Below are 14708 nucleotides of genomic sequence, written 5' to 3'. Positions count from 1 at the left end.
GGCACTGAGCTAGTGAACCTGACTGGAAATAGCAGCTGTTCTGCAGAACTAGTCAGGAATCTCTCAATTAGCAGTGCCCATCCACTTGAGTGCTGTGTACTGTGCTCATGGCTTACCAGCCAGGAACCATTGGTCTCTGACAGTTGGGTTTGTGATTCAGTCCCAGCCCAGCTTTTGTTTTAGCCACTGTTAATAGATTTTCCTGTAGTGTTTGTATTTTAGGAATCATACTGGCCCTGTTGTCCCATGGATGAGTTCACTGAATTAAATTATGTCTCCTTACAGCTGATATTTTGGTGCTGACCCTCACTGCATAGGGCCAGCATCCTCATTGCCACTGGAAGCAGCCTGCTCTGCACCCTGAGCTCACAAGGTATTCCCACCACCCCTACTTCAAATCCTGCCAAGTATTCCAGCAGAGGCTCCCCCTCCATTGCCAAAGTCCCATCAGAAAACCGTAGCTGAGTGCACTGTAGCCCTCCCACAATTCCACCAGTTGTATTTACATAAGAATGTAGTCATTCTGCGTCCATCTACTGTGATTTTTGTACCTGTTTTCCAGCTTCAGCATAAACCACAATTTTTGATTTCAGATTTCCTGGGTCACACGCTAATCTACTGTGCAAATGTCTTTGGAAATTTTCTATGGAGCCCCCAAATCCCTATGTTGTTGTCAACCACTGCCTGCTGAATATGTAGCTGTGGATATATTAAACTGCAGTTCCAGCTCCTGCATTTCCTTTGTAACTGATTTCTCAGACCTGCCCCCTGCCCTGCCTAGTGGTTTCCCACTCCTTACTGTGCTGTACCTACATTTGTGCATGGTCCTACAAAGGCACTGCTAAGTCATAGTCAGTTTTGACTAACAAACAACATCTCTTGCCTCTCTGCTGTGTTCCCCCATACAACTCTGCTTTTCCAGCCTACATCATCACCAGCCAGGCCAGGCACAGGCTTCCACACCACAGTGATAATGCCTCTGTTCCCCAACCTGCACCACATCATGTTTAGTCAGATCAAGACTGAATTCTTCTAGCACACAGGACTGACACTCAGGGCCTACAATTTCAAGAAGTCCTGAATCCTGAATACAGCGAGAGAGTGCCTCACACTTACAGCCATGGGCAGGAACACCTTGCATTAGCATCACCCCCTATCTCCGTTTATAAAGTACCAAAAAGGAGTAAGAGCACAGGAAAAGGATAAAGTTGTGCCTGCGCAAGCTAAGTAAGTGCAGAGGATCCCTGCCAGCTTCTCAAGACAATATAAAGGTGATGAATTAAGACAATTCCAGACATGCTGATTACATTTGCCGTTGCAATTTCGGATGGGATTTTCAGATGTCTCTTAGCGGTCTCTACCTGGCGTGTGTCAGCCACACTTCACTGCTGCTTTTATGTTATTAGTATTGACAACCACTCAGTTTAAATGCAGGTTAGGATTGAAATCCTGTCTGTTTGCTTATCTCTGCCTTTTTATCTTGTTTGGAGAAATCCTCCTTTTCATAAAGCCCCTTTGAATACCTCAGCAAACATGCAAACACAATGCTAAATGGATTAACTGGGAGGTACTGGGGTCTGAAGCCTGCCTGAATAGATGCTCCCAGATCAATCAGCTCTGCATACCAACTCTAATGGTCTGAGTTCCTCCTGATCTTTCTGGGGGTTCAGCACAAGTCCACTGGCATGCTGGGTATAACTCATTCAGGAAGTGCAGAAGGGGAAAAGAACATCTGGTTTGTAAGAGGCAGCTAGTTGTTCATTAATACTATGAACCACTGCAGGATTTTTACACATGGCAATGTCAAGGGAGTGGGAGCCAGATTTTGTCATCTCACTTTTACCTTGTCCTGTCCCCAATTTTCTGGTTAATAGCCACATGCTGGGAAATGGCATATTTTGTTTTGAAAGATGTTTGGGGCAGGGGCTACCTTTCTCTTATGTGCATACAGAGAACTTAGGCAGAGTGGCATTCAGTTCCCAGAATGAGACCTCTGAGATGTTACTGCAATATCAATAATAGCAATAATGCTCCTCCATCTTCAGGTCCTTAGAGCACATTTTCCAGACATGAATTTAGCCTCCAAACATCCCCTGACAGTTGTTGTTATTGTTGTATTATTCATCTGTGTTATACCATTTACTTTAGGATCTCATTCATTGTAAAGCTGAGGCACCTGAGGCAGAGGGAGGCTAAGGCACCCCAATACCACAGCACCTTGCACAGCTGGAAAACTCTGTGTCTGCATCAGACCCAGCAGCACAGGCTGGCAGTGCTTGGCTCTGTGCTTACACCCCAGACAGCAAAGAACTGGTCTCAAAGACTCCCACACAGACTGACAGCAAACAGCAGAGGCAGGGGATGCATTTTGATTCCAGCCCAAAGATGGGCAGTGTGGATGACCTCTGCCACTTGAAACCTTCTCCCTGTACAAAAAACAACATGGCAGAGACCATCGAAATTTTCTTCACAACAATGAAAACCCTCCAGAATGAGCAGCAAGGTCTGTTCAGCCCTTGATCTTTGCTAATACGGACAAGCAAGTTACCACAGTGTCCTACAGTTTGGGGGGGCTTTGACACACTGGAAATGGGATGAAACACCAGTCAATCAGCTGACTCACGAACCTGTCATTCATTCTGATGGAGTTTACAATAACAGCTGGGCCAAGGCTTGCCTTGGCACGTGCTGCCCATATTTCTTGTTGAGCACATAGAAAGGATGGAAACCCTCACAAGGGCCACTAGGTTAAACATTCAATCTCACTTTGCTAAGGTGTGTGGCAGACCAGAAATTGTCTTTTTGGTGGAAAGGAAGAGATCAGTGTCACTGGTTTGCTCAGCATGGCGATGTTAAGTCAGATACCCAGATGCCAACTATGGCTGCTGTCATATTCTACAACACAAGCACCCACTCATGATGCTATCAGCCCTAGCAGAAAACAATTCTGTCTCCAAGTACAAAAGGAGGTGGTTAGTGACAGAGAATAAAACAGCCCACTACAAGGAAGTGTACTTGCACTTCTACTGCTTAACAGCTATACAAAGGGTCAAAGTTTAAGCACAAGGCCAGCATAAATACTTTCATCTAAACAAACCTTCTCTTTAAATAAAAGCCTTCCTTCAAACCAAAGCCACATTTATGTTAATGCTCTCTACGTCTTTGATTACTGCTGAACACAAATTATACAGCAACCTGTCTAGCATGCACGTGAGTCTCTTTTACTTTTTAAAGCCATCAATTTTCTGTAAGCAAGAATGTGGCAAAGGCCACCCACTCCAGGAGCCCAAACCTGTGAGTGAGTCCACTGCATATTGTTTTGTAAAGCATGGGTAAAGCAGGCAAAGTGTAAATTTAGTCCTTGCAGTAATATAACTCCTGAATGCTATCTGCAGGCTCACCCAGCAACACTGAATTTCCTTTCTTCCAGCAACTGAATATGCACATCCATCACTGAAAGATCAGTACATGCTAAAAAGCTAGAAACCGCATTGAATGAAAACTGCGGGTTCATCACTTGATGCCACAGACCAACTAGCACGAACCATCTGTACATACCTGCCTCGACTTGGCCACTGGACAAAAGGAAAACAATTCTAGGTAATACAGGAGTCACAAAATAAACCAAAACCATATGGTATTTGGGATATAGACACATCACAGCTGTTGGCCAACTGAAATGCCCTAAGAGCTTTCTTGCTGTAACAACTATTTAAAAGCCCAAAGGCTACACAGTTGGAGACATGCCATTCACAATTCAATGTGTTTTAATGAGGGCCTGGAAATGAGCACTGGTGCTGCCTAGGAGCATGGAAACAGAATAACTAAACCAAAGATTTGGAATCTTCGTTGTACAAGAGTAGGTATAACAAAGCTGTTAACAAGAAGAGGGGACTATTCTAACAGAAAAGCCACATGTGAGTGTAGGAAAACATAGATGATGGTCTGCGAGCTTTAGGAAGACCTGCAGAACACAGACTATGGTTACCCATCAGATCACAACATTTCCTAGCTTAGACATATTATGCAGTTGGGGAGGAAGGATACAAAAAGCAGTTGTTTGTACTTTGCTCAAGTAGTAGTTGATGAAGCGTGTGGTCAGGCTTGACTTTGCATTTCAAAAGCAACAAGGATAGACACAGACCACCTTGGATCTTACCTTGAATAGTCCCTCCAACCTTGATCAGCTATTTTGATCATTCTTGAAGTTCTCTTTCTCCTACATATTGACATCTTGATGATGAAAAGTGACAAGCTGCCTGCCAAACAAAAGCAAAAGAGCAGAGCCCATCAGAGCTTTAGGAAGCCTGTTAGCTGCCCATTTCCCATGACTGAGGGTAAAAACACATCCCCAAAATGGTTAATGTCTATCCTCTGATAGAGGCATTTGATGTCATGGGTGAAAACAATTTACTCATTTGTGGGGGCATCCCACCAATTTAATTTACTGTCAATGAACAAAGTTCTAATTATTGATTCTGGTACTGAGAGCAACAAACAAGCACACAGAGAAAACACTCTTTGCCTGTGCCAAATGTCTCTTCCCTGCTTTTTGCTCCCCAATCTCCTGCTCTCACATTATACTCTGTCCTCCTGACAGGGACTGCCCCTGAGCCCGGGGACAAAGGAGGAAAATGGGGTCAGTGCCTTGTGCCTCCAGCAGCAGCAGCCTCTTCAGTGCCATACTGCCCATCCCAGTCCACCTCCTTCTCTGCTGCTCTTGTCTCCCCACCTGCTCCAGCAGTAGATTTCAGGAGTGGTCCCCTGCGCCACCAGTCACTCCTTCTTTGACTGATACATACATTTTCTGCCTGTTATACGTATATATTGGTTTTTCAGGGGGAAAAGCATTTATTGCTTTTAGCACACTTAGGAGTTTAAATAAAAACAAATATATCTATATTGACTGTAGTTATTATGCTTGGTTTCATACAGCGTAAGTGGTTCAAATAAAAATAGATTGGTTGGAGTGAATGTGCATCAGTTCCAATAATAACACAGGCAGCTTCAAGAAGCATATAAGTTTCAGTTAATGCGCACTGGGCTCACAAAGAAGAGGGAAGAAACGCTGGGTTAGAGCAGCTTTTAGTCTACATTTTCTGACTAAAGGCTTCTGCATTTAGCAGATTTCTGAAATGGAAAGAGAGTCCGTAAACAAGTGGAGAGAAGGGTTTATTAGGAGGCCCAGAGGGGTATTACAAAGGGAGAAAGTGATCTGTAATAAAACACGACTCAGGTAAAAATTCCCAACTATATTATCTCCCAACAGTTAGTCCCCTATGTGTGGTATTATCTCCCCACAAGAAGGCTGGGCTTCAAGCTGGAACAAACAAAACCTTTGTATAACAAAAGATTGTGGGTTTTCAGAAAACTGTACTAGCTGAGGGCTGGCTTTCAAAGCGAATATTAAGAACAAATAGGAGCTGGGAGTTTCACAACCTTGTTGGGTCTAGGCCATATGCCTTGAGAAAAGGCTACAGGTAACTAGCACAGAGGAGAGGAGGGGGTGCCTTGGGCAGAATGTAGCCAGGCTTTCGTCCCGAGTGTTATGAATCCAACAGCCACTATGATCATAATAGCTCCGAGGCAGATAAATAGAAAAGGAAAAGACACCTTTTAAAGATATTTTTTAAGATATTTTATGGAAAGCATCTGGGAAACAATCTCAGAGGGAGTGATTCAACCAGGAAGGGCTGCTGATGGTGAAGGGACCAGTTAAATCCTGCACCTCTGTTCCCAAAGATGCAAAGCTGGGACTGTAGCTTAAGAGTGAATATTGAAGACACTTGTTCAGATCCATGTTGATTCACAAAAGACTCTCAAAGCCATGGATTTACACCCCAGTCTCCAGTCATAATGAAGATCTGTGATGGTCTTATCCTGGTAGTGCAGGAGACATATTTTGGGGCAAGAAGACATTTGGGAGGTACCAAAGAAAAAGGCCTTTATTTCATGGTCTTTCAGTCTATGTGTTTTCTTATTCCCCTCTTCACTCGTCAGATTTCTTTTATGTCCAGCTGAAATGAGGACGCTGCCTGTATGTTGGAACCCCCTGCTTCAACGTAGGCTATGATGGTGACCCATCCACTCACACCTGATGGCAGTGAAGAGGAATTTTTCATGGGATTAGAAATGTACCAGAGGAGAATGTTCTCACTGTGCCTTTAGGATGGGCTTTTGAGGTAAAGGATGGGATCGCATCTCCCACCAAAGGCCACTGGAAGTTCCCAGCTCTGGGGCCATCTGTCCCCCAAGGGACCATCTGTTCCCAGTGAGCGACAACCCAGGAAAGGGTGTTTATTCAGACTAGCAGATTGAAAGCTTGGCAGGATCTGCAAGAAAGCAATATGAGGCCTTTAAATGCAGACTATTTGCAGTATGTGAAGCGTGTGTGTGTGTGTTTCCTTCAACCACCCATACACCACAGGGGAAAGCATTCAAAAACAGGACCCAAAAATAGAAGAAATTGTATGACTCACAGCCCTGCCACCCTGAGTTGTACGCTCAACAGAAATCCCAGGCGAAGCAGTGTTAGGTGTTACTCTCCACACTCATAGCTGCGAGTGACCCCAAAAGAAAACCTATACTATATACATGTAACAATACATCATGTACTAAAAGTATCTCACTCAATAGTGCTTTTACCTCCAAATGGGCCCTGCTCCAACACCACAGGAAGAAGGTCTGGTTCTGCTGCCCGCACTGGTATTCTGCTAAGAAAGAGCTGAGAGGACCAGCTCCCTCTGGTGTGCAAAGCACAGGCCTGGCTGCCTGCAGCAATTAAGCCATGACACATAAATATAGAAATATTAACACCACTGTCCTTGGCCAAATTTCTATATCCCTGGGATTTTCAACTAAGAATGTTATTCTTTACTTCTGCTCTTAAAACGTGTTGTGCTCAATAGCTGCCATGGTCCTCCCAACAGATGCTCATAAGCTCAGAGGTCACTCAATCAGATTTTTGTCTATAGAAACAAAAAGGTACATGAGAATTACAAATTTTTGCCTGGGTAATCTCCATTTCCCTGTCAGGTAAAAAACATCCAGATGAGAATTTTCTCTAGAAATGTATTCTTAATAGATACATTTTTGGCAACTTTCTCAATTTTTTTTGTGTAAGACTGTCCAATATTTGACTGCATTATGGCCTCTACTGAAAAACCTAAGAACAACAACTTTTTTTTAAAGGAAGAATTAAAAAAAAGATTTCTTTATCAAAACCCAATCATCTTTAATACAAGCGTGAGTCAGAAAAGATAAGTAAAAATTTTAGTGGGGGAAAAGGCTCATTTCATGATCAGCTCCAGCCATTCCCTTTTGCACCATGTTGGCCAAATGGATTGTGTGATACAAATAGCAAACAGGTTTTCTGTGTGTACTCATGTCTCTCTCTAGTGGAAAGCCCTCATTACTACAGAAATACAGATAAGAGGCATGGGATCTTCAGTTCAGTTAAGGGAGACCTGCTCCCAGCTGATGCCCTGCACCTCAGGGGCTGATGCTGCGCCATGGGTGGGACAGAGCTTTCCTACCTTGCACGGGAACCCATTCCTTTTGTCCCTTGCCCCCAGGCAGGGCTATGCTATGGCTTAATGTAGCCACAGTATTTTGGAGAGGGGAAGACATTAGTGTCACACCTGGAGCTAAGTCAGTGCTGAAAAAGTGTTGGCATTTACGCGTTTGAGTCAGATCCACTTGCACTTCAAAGAAGGACAGTAATTAATAGATCTTCAAACTGCGTTTCCAGGTGGAGCTACTCCAGAGAAAGAGAGAGTTATCATCCAAATTCTTGTAGCATGCTCTTGGAAATGCAGCAAAATACCCATCAGCTATTAGCCCACTCTGCCTAACTCCTCACCCATAGGGACAGGGAGGAGACCTGGCCTCTGCTTGCCAATCCCTACTCACATCCCTACACAGCTACTCAGGAGGCTTTGCTTTAAGCTCAGATGCAGCTGCTCAAGCCCACTGGCAGGCAGCAGACACATCCCTGACCCTTATTGTACAGTGGCCAGTGCTGCTTCAAAGCACCCAAGGCAAGTGGCATGGGGACCAGCAAACTGTATCGTGCTGCATGCTGGCAAGTGTCAAGCAGAGGCAGCCCGCTGAGTAGATGTGCTTACACAATGCTGGGTTTTCCTTTCCATGGTGACAAATAAGCATCCTTAGATTTGTGGAGATGGGAGCTGTACAGCACAGAGAGGGTAGATCATGCTTAAGCCTCTCCCTCTACAGAGCCGGGGGAAGTCAGGTGCTCTCTGCTTGACAGGGAATTGCTCCCTGCATTGCAGGGCCCAGCTCAGGCGCTCTGCCCCCATTTATTTGCAAAGGGTCATGCAGCCCTGGGTTGCATTTGCACAGGATGACTCTGGAGTATTACTGATCTGGAAGCCATAAAGCCAGCAGAAGTCATCCAGTGGCCCTATGGGCAGCCTGCATTTGGACTGGCCACAGACCGCTTTCCAACACCCAGGGAACTTCTTAAGAGCAGCACTGGGATCCATCACTGTGTTGTGCTGGGCTTTGCCCTAGAGAAACCATGGGATAGCTGGAGGCTGCAGAAAACCTCAAGGGCTTAGCCACACAGCTGGAATGAGCAGTCTGTGACAGCACCTAAGACCCAGGTTTCCTTAGGCGTACCAAGTCACCCAAGGTTTCCCTGCTGCCATGTGGTGTGAACAGGCTATTCTGGAGGCCTCCCACTAAGCTGTGAATTTCCTGAAGTGCTGCCTCCATTTCACAGAGTTGGAAACTGAGACGCATGGAAAGCAGAAAGCCTCCGTTATAACTGTGAGATGCCCAACTGCAAGCTGACTTGATGAGCAGATGTGCAGAGCCTTGCTAGGTCCTGCTGATGGAGGGGCACCTGCAGGTGCTCCACACTTGGGTTATCACTAACGAGGCACTTCAGATAACTGGGCACTTTAGGAAAATCTGGCCTAATTTATGTGCCTGAGGTGGCAAAGTGTGCGTGAAGTGTAGCTGGGAGCAGCAGCAGTTTCCAGGAGGTTTTTCAGGTCTAACCACTAAGCCTTATTTTCCTGTGAATCCAACTTTGACTGAAGACCTTGTTGTCAGTGGTTCTCATGCTTACACTAACCTCTGCTTTAATTCTATATAAATATATTAACGGATTCCATGATACAGATCAGTATTATGTTTCCAAGTAGTTGTACGTACTTCTAAGTATTTGATACATGTGGGGAAGAGGGCAGTGGGTGCAAATGGGCAGCACGGGCACCAAGGCCCTTGAGATAAGTAGAACCCACAGTGCCCTCTGCTTACACTCAGCAAAGCTGAAGACTGTAATATACTTTATATGGGAGAGATGACTATCACGTATCAAACATAAGCTTTGCATCAGGGAGTAACAGGCATAAAGCTATTTACTCATTTCATTTGAGATACAACGTCAAGGGGCTACTCAAAACAATATAAAAACATGTCAAAGAAGTCTTGAAATTCCCCTTGCATTGTCTGTCAAAAATTGGCAGAAAATCTAAGTGGTAACTTGGATTGCCTAATTTGTGATATGCCTCTAACGCACGATGACAGCAGTGACTGTCAAGACGAGTGCATCCTTTTTGTGAATGCATTAGTAAAATTTGTATTTTGCTAATAAGCTAATTGATTGAGCTTGGCTGTTGGAAGGCCTGAGTTTTGCCCACAAGGAGCCCTTTAAGTATTTAATTCCTATCAGTCAGAGGTCAAAAATGAAAGGTATTTTATGACCTGCTTCCCAGTCAGAATGGTTTTGAAGTAATGGGTTTAAAGGCCCACATCACTTCTGTTCCTAAACAATTGTTTCTTCACATTCTTTCAGTTACACTTTATCTCCAGCAGGATCTAAGCAGCAGCTATTGAGCCTGGCTTTAAATCTCACCCAAGCCTACCTTTCCCTGTGGCCACAGAGGGAAATCTTTAGTGCCAGCTGCTTCACGTCCTGACACAATATTATTTCATCGTAACCTGTCCAGTGAGCCAATTGCCTCTTTGCCCTCCTCATCGTCTCTGCAAGAGGGCTAGGCTATTGATTGTGACAGTGTATTGGTGCGTGTGGGGTGATTCCTGGAGAGGAGGGATCGATGGGAGCATAATTGCTACCTCATTGGCAACAAACAGGGAAGGGAGGCTGGAGCACAGCTCAACAGCAGAAAAAAGCTGACACTGCTTCTGGAGCATCTTCATTCTGCCTGCTGGATGCCCCGCCATAGAATCATAGAATGGTTTGGGTTGAAAAGGATCTTAAGAGCATCTAAGTTTCAGTGCCTCTTGGGGCATAGATGCCTCACACTAGACCATGTCACTCAAGGCTCTGTTCAACCTGGCCTTGAACACTGCCAGGGATGGAGCATTTACTTCTTTGAGCAGCCTGTTCCAGCGCCTCACCACCCTCACAGTAAAGAACTTCCTCCTTATATCTGACCTGAACTTCCGCTATTAAAGTGTAAACCCATTACCCCTTGTGCTATCGCTACAGTCCCTGACGAAGAATCCCTCTCCGGCATCCAAAGACAATGCCATGGGACAAGGGGCACAGCTACACTGCTGCCACGGGAACAGACAGTGATTATTCCCAAGGCAGTGGTTTTGCAGCCACTTATGAAGATGTAGAGAGCTGCAGACCAGGGGAAAGAATTAACGAGGGCTTTTGCGTCTAGAAAGGAGGCACTGAGGGAAGGGCTGGTGGAGAGAGTGCTGTGGAGCTGCAAGTTAGTTATTCCTCCAAGGCGCATGTGCATTGCAGTCACAGAAATTAGGTCTGGAAGGGAGACTTCAAGGGTTATAAAATCCATCCCCCTGCCCCAAGGCATGACCGGCTATACTTACACCCTTGCAAGGCTGCAACCCTACCTCAGGACAGCACAGAACGGTATAAAACCAGGCGAGAAAACAGCATTCTTACCTTTAACACAAGACTGTAAGCTTCAAAGACTGTAGCACACAGCAACAAAAATCATGACAATATATTACATGTTGGAGCAGTCCATTTCATAGGCAGCACCTCTACACTGAAGTAAACACAGCAACCGTCATATCTAATGGGTCAATTGGTTCATCTTATTCCTACCTGCCATGTTTGTTAAGTACAAATGCTTCAGAGGAAACTTCAATCATCAAGTAAAGAATAACTATTTAACAAGTTGTCTGTCAGGAAATTCTTAACATCAAACATGCTAACCAATGTATATTTTTAATATACTGTGACTGCAAATATTTCCATTATTCAGATAGGCAACTGACACCTTTCAATATTCTGCTAAATTACTGGTCAGCTCTTTGATAGCTGAACAGCTGAATGTCACTAACACAAAACTGGCCTGGGGTATAAAATAAAGAGTAGTCTTCTGAAGACTTGGAAGGTGAAGAATCCACAGTGCTGATCAGGGCAGTGCCAGTGACTCAGTAGGTAATGCTGACGGCCTCATTTTGCCACTGTGTGCCTTAGTTTCCTTACCAGGTAAATAGGAAAAACAATGCTCATCAGTTTAGAGATACCTGAAAGTTCTAATAAACAGAAAAGGCTCATAATTGCTGATTTTACTGCCCAAATTAATACATATGAAAGGAAGAGCTTTGACATGGTATTCCCATTGCATCCATGTATGTGGGTGATTCTCCATCACTGACAGAGCCTGCTGTTGCACTTCCAGCTTCACAGACTCATCCAGGGAGTAAATGCAGGTGATTTATTGTCTGAACACCTGGTGACAGCTGGGTGCTCTCATGCACTAACAGAGACAGGGATAGAGTATATTTTCCCACCACCAGTTGATCAACAAAAGTCTTCTCTATAGGCTCACACCAGTGATGTTCATACAGAAGCAGTGATGGTGGCAGAACAGGCCACCAAGGTACAAGCCAGGCTGTAAAAACGATTTCCTCACTCAGTGTACTCCTGCAGCAAGGAGTGATTGGGGTCAAAGTATGGACTCAAGGGCATTCTGCTGATCAGGTCTCCTGAGGCCAACGTAAGGCTTAATTCAAACTTCTTCAGAGCACAGTGTTAGAATTGATGATACAAACTTGGCCTGGTTTTGTTGGCACTTACAGCCATCAGATTTTTGACTGCATTTCCACAGCTGGAAATCCCTTCCCAAGCTCTGTATGAACTGCTGCTATTTTCAGTGCCTCGGTGGAATATTTTCCAGACTGCCTCAAAGATAGGTTTAGGCCAGAGGAGCTTCCGCTTGAAGTAGAGCATAGCAGGAATTGAAGCCTGCTTTCAAAAGTCAGGTACACTGGGCTAGGTGGTACCCAATACCTTCTCTGTTTTTAATTCCATTGCAACATCACAAATTAATTTCTGCCTGATGATGCAAAATCAGTGTCAGTAGCACAATCTGAAAACTCTGAGGCTAGAGCATTATAGCAACTCTGAAATCTGTGTGTAAAACTATGTCTTCAAAATTCAACAGCAATCTCATGCCAGCAAGCCGACATCCAGCCAGCCAAGGGCCTGAGGTGACAGCTTTTTTAGCTTCTGATATGTACATTACTGCTTTTCTCAGGAGTAGCATCCCAATCATCCCAACTTTTCAGAGCTTCATGTGTTCCAGAAGCCAGCATTTGCTCTTAGTGCTGCCTTTGTCTCCCCGGCAGGGACTGGATGAGAAAAAGCCAACACATTGCTGATATCTCCAGCTCTACCTGGAAAAGGCAGCACCGGAAGTCCTGCCATGGAGTGTCAGGCTTGGCAGAGGGCAGGGAAGAAGTGATGGCCTCTAACCGTGCACAGCGGGAAGACACAATATTGAAACAACAGCAGTGGGCTGAAGGAAAGCACCAAAACTCAGGTCTCAGCAGCTCAGCTTTTTTATAACCTGATCTGCAGCAAGCACAGAAGAAAACAGGACCCAGCCAAACCTGAGCTGTACCATTCCCCTGCTGGAAAGCCTCTCTGCGGTACAGCTGACTCCACACATGCTGGAAAATAAAGACATAAATTGCACATTGTCTTTTGCATGAGGTTGAGAAGTCTGTTGTCTCTTCACTTGTCATGTCACATTCTCCTAGGGACTGGCACAATATATTCCCGTGTGTTGAAATAATATAGAGATGCACAGCCACTTGCTAAAAAAGATTTGTTAGCTCCCCAACTTCCCCAAGCTTCATCCAAGCCTGGCACAGACAGCAGCAGGGAGGGGAAGGAGGCAGGCATGTCACTTCATGTTTTGATCAAAGATTCAAGTTTGTTATTGATTCATCCAAGCTCATTTACCTCCCTCCCACCCCTGAATTCTTCCAAGCATCTCTGGCCCTGTCTTCAGTACTTAAACATCAAGCCAAAGTATTTCCTTCTCAAAACTGTGTTCTGTGAGAAAGCAAAGGCAATGTATCACTCTGAGAAACTCCGCCTTTTCCATCACACACTGGCCTCCTGCCTTCAGGCTCAGCTTACAGCAGAGAACAACTTTGTCATCACTTGTAAACGAAGTGCCTTAATGCAGTATATCACCAAGGGAGAATAAACACAAACCACAGTGCTGTTTCACAGAGTTGCTTCTCTCATGTTCCCAACAGTATTTAGCACTTACGTGGTGCTTTGTCTTCTAGGATCTCAAGGCAGCAGACTTGCTGTCAACTTGATTGTGAAAGGTCTTCTACCCACACCTCAGTCCCAGAATGAGATGAACAGCTTAAAACAGACTTCAGAAAAGAGCAATCAATGATGGTGGGACTGAAGCAGCTGATTAATAAGTTAAAATTAAACAAGCTTGAAATAACTGTAAAGCTTGGTTGGTGTACCCATGTTACAAGATGTTTGTGATAGCAATGAATAATATTAACTAACCATACATTATACATAATAACCATATGATAGCAGAATAAAGAGACAATCATCTCCAAATCTTGGCAGACTCTCTGAAGAGGAGATAATGTGTTATAGGTGGGTAAATCTAGATGGAAAAGAACAAAAAAGAAGGTCATAAAATAAACCTAGGACGAGTATTAGCATACCTTTATTGGGAATTCATCTAGTACAGGAATCAGAACCAAAGCACTTATTTTCTTTATTTGCTACAAGTTGTTATAGTTTCTGAGGCTAAATACAGAGGAACAAGTGAAACACCTGCCCAGGCTAGAGGGAACCGTATGCTTCACCCATTAATAGGGTGACCAAGCTGCACTGGTCTTTAAGTGAAACCAAGCATAATTCTTCATGGAGATTTGTCAATAGTCTCATACTCAATATCACACCATGTTTAGAGAGAAAAAAAATCTAAATCGATTGCTATTCATATATCAGATGGGCAAACAGACACCAGCTGCAGTGTCGCCCACTTTGAATTAGCAACGACTGTATTGCAATTTAGCCTTCGAGCTCTTCTAAAATGTAAGCAGGGAGAGACCATCATAATGTCTGTGATAATGACTGGGTGTGTGGATTATGGAGCTAAAAATTATTTTTTCCCAAACTCCTTTCTTAGAAGAGGACATGTGTTCAGATTTGGCTGGTAGGTCTGAAACTGTGCCTGTGTTCATTCATCTCTGCTACATATCCAGTTTATGCACTGGGACATATCACTACACTGATTTCAGTCCAACAGCATCACATGAAAGAGATAAAAATCACACTGCAACCTTATACCAGCCTTCCACAGCTACATTATTTAATAATAATTATAATCTTGAAATTACAGTTATACCATGTAGAAGCCTGGATAAGAATGCCAATTTGATTACGCACTCAAAATACCTCC

This window comes from Psittacula echo (assembly GCF_963264785.1).
Source record: "Psittacula echo genome assembly, chromosome: 5".
NCBI classification, from domain to species: Eukaryota; Metazoa; Chordata; class Aves; order Psittaciformes; family Psittacidae; genus Psittacula; species Psittacula echo.
Note: the sequence above shows the minus strand (reverse complement) of the source record.